Source organism: Aquarana catesbeiana, linkage group LG06 (assembly GCF_042186555.1).
Source record: "Aquarana catesbeiana isolate 2022-GZ linkage group LG06, ASM4218655v1, whole genome shotgun sequence".
Taxonomy (NCBI): Eukaryota; Metazoa; Chordata; class Amphibia; order Anura; family Ranidae; genus Aquarana; species Aquarana catesbeiana.
Window position 1 is genome coordinate 48316443 of NC_133329.1, and position 10458 is coordinate 48326900.

The window sequence follows — 10458 nt, forward strand, 5'->3', positions numbered from 1 at the left end:
TGGATTATCTGCCTGCCTGATTACCTGTGTTTGACCCTCGGCCTGCTCCTGGACTAGCTTCTGCCTTACCCTACTGTGGATTATCTGCCTGCCTGATTACCTGTGTTTGACCCTCGGCCTGTTCTTGGACCTTGTCGCAACCTTACCCAGTGTTGGACTTTTGCCTACTTGCATACCGGTGACCCTCGGCCTACTTCCAGACGTCTGCCTTGTGGTTGACCCTCAGTACCCGGCTCAGCTACCCAGCACGGATCTCTTCCCTGCCTGAAGAATCGCCCAGCTCCTCTACTACCTGCTGGCGACCCGTGCTTCTTCGTGCCCAATACCCGCTGTGCCACTTCCAGAGGGTATCGTGCGCCCAGCTGCAAGGGGAGCCTCTCTCAGCAACTCGGCCTTGGTGAGTACCTGACACTTCGGTTCTGGTGTGGATGGACTCCAACTTGGACACACCGTCTCTCTCAGATCAGACACATATGTGGAAGCACACCAAGTAATTGCACACAGAGTAAAACCATCAAAAACAGTTTTCTTTTTAAACTACAGAACACTTATAGGAAAAAGATGTATACAGCACTTGTTAAAATATTTTCCCAAATGGTATGCAATGACCTCAGCAGGAGCTGAACCCAACACATTTCATCAGAAATGACATCCTCATGGGGAGGGACCCGTGTGTACAACTGACTGTACGGGCATGCTGGAAAACTAGCATATGACCCACATACAATCAGTGCTTGCAGCCAATGGCTAAGTGCTTTCTGGTGGGTGGGGGCACAGAAAGGCACAGGGTGGTAGATCGCTGCACTAGCATCGCTTGTGTTAGTAAATCAATCTCTCTGTTTTTTGTTTTTTCTTCATTCAGCTCGCTGGTTTGAGAAAGGCTACTCTAAACATAATGAGCATGTAACTTGTATGTTTTATGATATTCTAGGCAATAGGGAGTGGTACTATCCTATTGATCTACAAATGGTCTCATCATTTGAGAGTGAGTTTCGAGACCTGTGTACTCAGGCTCACATGAAAGGACTGATTGCTAAAGATGTTTTGAAGTATCTTGTCAATCCCTACCCGCGGACCTCCACATTCTACACTTTTGTCCATCAGGGAGACCTATTATTTCCGGTATTGGATCTCTATCTGAATGTGCAAGCAGATATGTGGACTCATTTCTTCTCCCACACGTAACTAGTCTACCTTCCTTTATTAAGGATACACCCGGTCTACTTAGACATGTGGAGGGTACTCACATCCCTCCGGGTGCCCTGCTTGTTGCTACTGATATTGAATCCTTGTGTTAGAGTACTCCGTGCGAGCAGGGCGCCTGAATGGAGGAAGACAGACACTAAACCATTTTGTTTTAGATTTACTTACTTTCATCTTGACAAAAAAATATTTTGTCTTCATGGATCAACTGTTTTTGCAGGTGCAGGGAGTAGCCATGGGCACATGTTGCGCTCCATCCTATGCTAACTTCTATCTAGGGGGGGTGGGAGAGAGAGGTTTTCTCCAGCGATATATAAGTGTCCTGGCTCCCCTGCATCTTGTGTTGGTTTAGGTACATCGATGACCTTTTGGTCATCTGGCCTGGCACAGAGAGGGACCTACATAGGTTTTTGGATCGATTGAACTCCAATTGTTACAATTTAAAATTCACATATGCGTGAATATATCCTTTCTCAATTTTTTTTTCCATCGACCCAGAGGCTTATATACAATCTGACCTTTACCGCAAGCTGAGTGCCGGCAATACCTTACTCCATGCCAGCAGCTCCCACCCAAGCTCACTGATTCGGACTATCCCGTATGCCCAGTACCTCCGCTTGCGGAGGAACTGCACTTCTCATTTAGATTTCAAAAGACAGGCAAACCTGCTGCGTGAGAGGTTACTAGCAGGAGGCTACTCTCGCACACTTCTGAGACATTCCTATAATAGGGCATGGACAAAAACAAGAGGGTCCTTATTGTACAATATTCCATCCAAACAAAGTCCCCAAACTGTGTGCCTAGTTACAAGGTTCTCCACTCATGAACCACAATTGCGAACACTGATCGCAAAAAATTGGCATTTCCTCACTAAGGACTACACCAGTTTTAAATTTGTAAGATCTACTCCAGAGCTGATCTTTAGACGAGCCATCACTTTAGGAGAACAACTTACTAGCCACTATGTGCCGCTTAAAGATAGTAATTCCTCACCACGAAGAACATAACGCTGTGGCAGCTGTCCACGCTGTCGCTGGATTAAGGAAGGCCAGGTCATCATATTACCAAACGGCCAATTGCATAGATCTAGAACCTTTGCCAAACACACACAACAAACCAAGTTTAGCGCTGTGCCCACTACATCTATTCCAACAGTAAACAGTCTGTATGTATATTCCTCGCTCTAGGTGTTGCAGCTCTCCCACAAGTCCACTGGGTGGCGGACATGAATCTGAAAATATAAAAAGCAAGAGAGTGCGCATGCCAGCCCTAGTGTATGGGACCCTACCATATACATTTTTATAATATATAATATATTGTTCTTATAATTAATATCAATAAACCAAAAAACCATATAACACATTATACATATAAATTAATTCTCAGATTTAATATTGTATTTTTATATATCATGAATTGATTTAAAATGTATGACTATGATCTTGCAGCGTGATTTTCTGTTGTTGATGATATTAACCTATATATAGTACATTTTATATAGTACTTCTCATATAAGTACTTTTTATTAAGTTTTAACAATATATGATTAGTATTCTTTTTTCATTTATTTAGATTGATATTAAAGTTAGTGTAATTCTTCTATATTGAACTGTATTAATATCATTTTAGGAAGCTGTTGCTATATAACCCCCTCCCATTTATATACATCTTTTACTGGGAACTCCGTGCCCCTGGTCTGCTATGATGCCATTGGTTCATTGATAGGAGGGGCGGGGGGTTTGAGCATATAATGTCACTTGAGGAGAGTAGGGCGTTACCTGAAGAATTAGGCCACGCCTCCAAAACATGTTGTCTTAGCAACCGCATGAAGTGTATTAGAGTAGTCAGCTGCCACACCGTGCATCCCCTCCCAAGCCACGAGTGACGTCATGCAACACCGGCTGGTCCGTGCGAGTGCCCTGAGCGGCGGCGTGTGTTACAAGGTAGCAGGCGGCTTCAGCTTACTGAAACCCTTCACCACGCTGCAAATCACTGTGAACCAACTGATTTCAACAGACCAGGAGAGGAGGCATTTATGGAGCTGTTTATGCCATTTAACATCGGATGTTTGTGAGTGCAAACCCTCATTTTTAATATACTGATATTCATCAATTAAAACGAAAATACACTAGGGCTGGCGTGCACTCTATCTTGCTTTTTATATTTCTAGAACCTTTGCCGACTGCTCTACAAGAGGAGTTATATACATTATGTATTGCCGATGTGGTGTATTCTACATCGGCAAGACTAAACGTGAACTTAGACAGAGAATCGGTGATCATACTTATTACTCAAGTGGAGGTAAAAGCCTTACGCCCGTCACTAGACATATAGGTCTATACAATTAATACCACACTGAAATAGTATCTTTTTTTTGTCCTTGAGGTGATCTCAATGAACCCCAGAGGAGGGAATTGGGAAAAACTCATACTTCAACATGAGATGCTCTGGATAGAGCGTCTGAAGGCTATGACCCTGCCTGGCCTGAATGAGGCCAACTCATACAAACCTTTTCTTTTAATGTATGTGTTCAATGCCTTTTGCTGTTTTTGTGTCCCCCTCATCTTTCATTGTTCATCAATTCTTTTCCTGCTTTTCTTTTTTTCTTTCCTCCTTTTTTTTTCTTTTTCTTTCCTTTCATAATGATTTGTAAGTTTAGGACTTCTAGCGGTCACTTTGCAGACAGACTTTAATGTATTGTATATGTTTATTAATGACGTTTTATGTTATACATTTTTTTCACCTTACTTCTATTGTTGTGATGAGTCTCTGCTGTGGTGTATGTGCCCCCTCTTTGGGTCATTATTGATGCTCCCTTTGGAGCGTCTACCCATTTTGATCCACTAGGGGGCCCCCTGTCATTATCATCTAGGTAGGGTCTTCAACATGTCTGCCCCTTACTCCTTGCCTTGGAGCGTGGTGTTTGCGCAACGGCCCTGTTTTTTTTGTCTCTCCCCGGCTGGTTTGCTGTCCTGGAAGGGCGCTGAAGTATATGCAGCTGCAATGCTCAGGCCTCGTTGCCTTTATGGCCATGTGCGGATGTCCTCCGTGGTGTGCAAGATGCCGTGTTTGGACACCAAACATGCCCTGAACTAGCGCATGTGCATTCCGAGTCTGGAGACGTCACATGCTATGCGGCGTTGTGGGCATCGCCAGATAGGAGCTCACTTGTGCATGGGCACATAAATAGAGAGGATGCTATGCTCATCCTCTCTGCTGTCACTGGGGCTATGCTGGCGTTTTGGTCTGTCAAGCTAGGCTCACTCCATTTATGTCTTTCATTCCAACTTTCCAGTTTTTCCAAGTCTTGCATAGTTTATATATCTCACTGCTGCCTATGTGCCCACTGTGTTTCATTTTAGGGGGTTTACTATTCATAGTAGCCCCGGTGGATATCTCTATATACCTACCCCCCCATGGGTGTCAATGATCTTTCTCAATCTTTCAAGGTGAGACAAGTGTACTACATGGTGCATGTAGCCTTTCTTTGCTATACACACTGATGTCTTTATAATACCCTATATTTTGGTTCTGGTTTCAGACTGCCTTGAGAATTTTCTGAACAGAGTCCCAACCACCATTCCTATATAAGATATACCGTTTGTGATACACAGACACATTGAGGTATAGTATATATATATATATATATAGAAAAAGAGTCCAAGAGGTTGCTGCACTTAAAAATTTCTTTGCTTTATTTCACAATATCTTCAGTAGGGGTTTACAAAGCAAGTATAATCCAAAATCACAGGCACAAAGTGCCTACACAGTTTCAGACACAAGTAGGCTCAGATATGGATGGATGGATGGATTACAGATGTGCTTCAATGGATCTTAGGAAGGGCGTAAGCTGACTAGCCCGAGACGTAATCCATCCATCCATCCATATCTGAGCCTACTTGTGTCTGAAACTGTGTAGGCACTTTGTGCCTGTGATTTTGGATTATACTTGCTTTGTAAACCCCTACTGAAGATATTGTGAAATAAAGCAAAGAAATTTTTAAGTGCAGCAACCTCTTGGACTCTTTTTCTATATACAAGGTCGGTGGGAAGACCTGATTGCTGGCACTAAATTGTAAGCAGAGTGCGGTTCTCCTCCACAAGTGAATATATATATATATATATATATATATATATATATATATATATATATATATATATATATATATATATATATACACAGAGGGGACGGAAAGCATTTAGACCCCTTAAATTTTTCACTCTTTGTTATATTGCTGCCATTTGCTAAAATCATTTAAGTTCATTTTTTTTTCCTCATTAATGTACACACAGCACCCCATATTGACAGAAAAACACAGAATTGTTGACATTTTTGCAGATTTATTAAAAAAGAAAAACTGAAATATCACATGCCCAATGTGAAGATGGCAATGTTTACACACCCCTTCCAGAGCTGAGATGGATCATTCAGTGGCCAGGTCAATAAAATTACAGTTGCCCCTTCTGTTGGTCCATGGAAAACTACATGTAGTTGTTGATGAAAGGGGGATCTGCACTACTGGAACCCTTGTCATTTAGTAATGAGTATTGTGAAACAGAGGCAGGTTTTTACTATATAATAACCAAAATGTTTTAAATGTTTCTTTTTTTTTTTTTTTTTTGCGGTTTGGTAACCAATGCATATTTTAACCTAATTTGTATTTTAATTTTATTACAATTTCATGAAAATTTTGACACTAAAATTTTGTTTTTGGCACAATGCATGGTGATGTTAAATTAATTCCACCTGCGATTTGGAATGCGGAGTCCCATTGTGTCAGCAGGGCGGGAAAAATAATGAGTGATCGGTCCCACCTAGGAAACTATCTTTTTGAACTTCTGCCATCTGACAGGAGGTTTAAAAAGATAAAGTTGAGGACAAACCGATTGAAAGAAAATTTCTTTCCAAGAACTATCAAGGCCCTAAATCAGGGGTCCTCAAACTTTTTAGACAGGGGGCCAGTTCACGGTCCCTCAGACTGTTGGGGGGCCGCACTATAGTTTAAAAAAAATATGAACTAATTCCTAAATTCCTATGCACACATCTTTTTTGTAGTGCAAAAGAATAAAAGAATGAATAATAATATATTATAGGGGATGGACAGGGGGACAGAGGGATGGACAGGGGGACAGTGGGATGGACAGAGGGGTGGACAGGGGGACAGAGGGATGGACAGGGGGACAGAGGGATGGACAGAGGGGTGGACAGGGGGACAGTGGGATGGACAGAGGGGTGGACAGGGGGACAGAGGGGTGGACAGGGGGACAGAGGGGTGGACAGGGAGACAGTGGGGTGGACAGGGGGACAGTGGGGTGGACAGGGGGACAGTGGGGTGGACAGGGGGACAGAGGGGTGGACAGGGGGAGAGAGGGGTGGACAGGGGGAGAGAGGGGTGGACAGAGGGGGGGACAGGGGGACAGTGGGGTGGATAGAGGGGGGGACAGGGGGACAGTGGGGTGGACAGAGGGGTGGACATGGGGACAGAGGGGTGGACAGGGGGACAGTGGGGTGGACAGGGGGACAGTGGGGTGGACAGGGGGACAGAGGGGTGGACAGGGGGACAGAGGGGTGGACAGGGGGACAGGGGGACAGAGGGGTGGACAGGGGGACAGTGGGGTGGACAGAGGGGGGACAGTGGGGTGGACAGAGGGGGGACAGTGGGGTGGACAGGGGGACAGTGGGGTGGACAGGGGGGTGGACAGAGGGGGGACAGTGGGGTGGACAGGGGGACAGTGGGGTGGACAGGGGGACAGTGGGGTGGACAGAGGGGGGACAGTGGGGTGGACAGGGGGACAGAGGGGTGGACAGGGGGACAGTGGGGTGGACAGGGGGACAGTGGGGTGGACAGGGGGACAGAGGGGTGGACAGGGGGACAGAGGGGTGGACAGGGGGACAGAGGGGTGGACAGGGGGACAGTGGGGTGGACAGAGGGGGGGACAGGGGGACAGTGGGGTGGACAGGTGGACAGTGGGGGGGACAGAGGGGTGGACAGGGGGGTGGACAGAGGGGGGACAGTGGGGTGGACAGGGGGACAGTGGGGTGGACAGAGGGGGGACAGTGGGGTGGACAGAGGGGGGACAGTGGGGTGGACAGGGGGACAGAGGGGTGGACAGGGGGACAGTGGGGTGGACAGGGGGACAGTGGGGTGGACAGGGGGACAGAGGGGTGGACAGGGGGACAGAGGGGTGGACAGGGGGACAGAGGGGTGGACAGGGGGACAGTGGGGTGGACAGGGGGACAGTGGGGTGGACAGAGGGGGGGACAGGGGGACAGTGGGGTGGACAGGTGGACAGTGGGGGGGACAGAGGGGTGGACAGGTGGACAGTGGGGGGGACAGAGAGGTGGACAGGGGGACAGTGGGGTGGACAGGGGGACAGAGGGGTGGACAGGTGGACAGGGGGGTCGTCACCTGTTCGTAGGCTGTTGCTTGAAGCCTCCGCTCTCTGTCACTCTTCGCGCCTTCTGTCTCACTCTCCGTGCGGGACTGTGCTGGGAACTACACTTCCCAGCATGCAGCGCAGCACACGGAGCCCTCCAATACTGGTGTGGGGGAGGCGGCTTGAGCGGAGCGGATATGCTCCCTGCCGAAGCCGAGCCGACCTGGCCCCGGCCCGAGCCTGGATTGTCAGGAATCCGGCCCTGGGTCTTTTGGGCCGGATAAATGTCCTCGGCGGGCCGCATGTGGCCCGCGGGCCGTAGTTTGAAGACCCCTGCCCTAAATGGTCATTTTGAATAATATTATCTAACTGTAGGTGACTTGACTTTGCTGCGGTAGCGGAGGTTTCCTTTAGGCTTTTTATATGGGGGGCGTAATTGTTTACATGTGTGTATGTTGAGGTTGTTATATGTTTACATATGTGTGGAGCTTGACTATGGCATTAAATATGTCTTGTTACTGCTATACCAAGAAAACCCCACCTTTTCCCTTAGTGACCACACCACACACAATGGAATAAATTGGCCATAGCAGCCTTTTTATTAAACTAATATAAATAACCAATAATTAACATTAATAACATAAAAAACCAGACCAGACTGTTTATTAAAGAGAAAAGGCTGCAAGGTCCTAATAGGCATAAAACCCAGGACAGTACCTGCTTGTCACTTCACCAACTCGAAGACAACTAGCAGGTACACATCCACCACCTGGGAGCCGTACCTCAGACGGGTCCCTACACCATACCTTTTGGTGCCCATATAACTTAAAAAAGGACCTTGCACTCCGCCATCAACACGTCTTGCTTAGAACGACCCCCTGACTCCTTAACTGGTTCCAAACCACCATATTCGGGACGGGAGGGTGGGAAGTTGCTCAACTCTCTCTTCTCCGACTGGAGCCCTTCCCTTCCTGTACTGCTTCACTACCCTTTCCTCCTCCCAGCTCAAACCCTGCCCCCTGCAGCCTGCTCACCTATCCTGTACCCTTAGACTAGGTACCTAACAAGCCCCTTTAACCCCTGTCATGCCGGCCTTATGTCTACTGCTTTCTTTCCTTTACTCCAGGCCTTTCTTTTATAGAATTTCATTGTAATTTGCGTTGCAATGACAATAACGTACAGCATTTATCTTTATCTTATTTTAGCATGTATGCTCAAGAAAAGAAAAAAAATAAGCTGCCTTAGGCACACTCTCTTGGGCGAAAGGTTAATCAAGTCCAGCCCTGCCTGGTGAATGACACATGGAATTCGACTTTTGAATCTGGTTGGTGTCAATGCGAAATAACAAGACATGCAATATAATTAATGAGGAAAAAACAGTTTGCTTGATATGTTCATGTATAATCATGTTTTCATAATCATGTTTTATTTGAAATGTTGAAGTTATTCTTTAGCTAAGGATTCTGAGATGTATTTTTGAGGTCCACAGACCTAAATTGCTGTTGAGGATGTGGGAAGTTTCCTCCTATTGATTGTTATCTGAACTTTGAGAATATTATCGTTTGCACACAAACTCTGCTATTCTGAGATTTTCTTTCCTGAGAATGTATTCCTGCTATACATACATCTGTTTCCTTTACGTACAGGCCTATTGTTAATTATCTTTTGTTGACTATTAATCGTGAAGGACTATTTCCTATTATGCATAGGCAGCTGGTGTTTTTTCTTTCTTTTGGGGGGATGGGCAGCAAACAATCCACCCTCCAACAACACTGACGGTACAAGCCAGCCCCCCCCCCCCAAGTCGGTCAGTCAGTAGTCGAGGCCCCACACTTATCCCATCTCACAAGCAGCGCTCCCAGCGGCGGGTGGCAGAGGCTTCTCTCCAGGCTGCGGGCGGCTGTTTCCTCACTTTCCCTTGTGTCTCCTCCCTCCTCCTCCTGGCGGACAATCCGACCGGATCTCCTGATTGGCCTGGAAGGAGAATCAGTGTTACAATATGCAAATATTCATTCGCTATTGTCACACAACTGGGTGCTCTTCGGGAGCAGTGCTCTGCACCCCGAGCCTACCCTTTTTTGAAGCCTATTCGAAAAGCTCTGATCAAAAAAAACTGTGATTGGAATTCATGCATCCGATGCCTTGCATGTAGATCAGGGGTCCGGACACATGGATGGGGGGGGCGCCCGTGTGCCCCTAATGGGCATAGGTCTATTATGCATAGCTCTATTGTTCATTGTATGTAGAATATTCCGTGTATAAAATGGAAATATGGCATGGTCATATCCTGTTGTGTAAACTGTATTTAATACATTTAATTATTAATTAAGTATTTAAGGAGAGGAATTAAAACCAAGTAATCATTCACCATGATCTTGTATGTGGACATGTTGCTTCCAGGACTCTGAAATCTGGATCTGTGGAATGGAAAGATATGCCAGCAAAGGTTAGTAGAGATTACATAGATAGACAATATAGAAAGAGATAAATCCCTTAGATAGATACAGTTAACTCGTTACAGAGCTGGGATAATCTTTTAGCTAGAATATAAGTAATTTATAAGGGAATATGGATGTGTACCATTAACTTGTTATACAGTATCTCACAAAAGTGAGTACACCCCTCACAATTTTGTAAATATTCTAACATAACTTTTCATATGACAACACTGAAGAAATGACACTTTTCTACAATGTAAAGTAGTGAGTGTACAGCTTGTATAACAGTGTAAATTTGCTGTCCTCTCAAAATAACTCAACACATAGCCATTCATGTCTAAACCGCTGGCAACAAAAGTGAGTACACCCCTAAGTGAAAATGTCCGAATTGGGTCCAACATGTCAATATTTTGTGTGGCCACCATTAATTTCCAGCACT

General features: G+C 45.8%; 1 protein-coding gene across 1 annotated transcript in view; it reads right to left on the bottom strand.

Moving 5' to 3' along the window:
* The window catches only part of LOC141148377 (uncharacterized), a 185921-nt gene extending 175816 nt beyond the window's left edge, over positions 1–10105 (bottom strand). The window contains exon 1 of the mRNA XM_073635810.1: positions 9950–10105. The gene's annotated coding sequence lies outside the window, so the exon portion shown is untranslated. The remainder of the gene's footprint in view (positions 1–9949) is intronic.
* Positions 10106–10458: the final 353 nt, after the last annotated feature.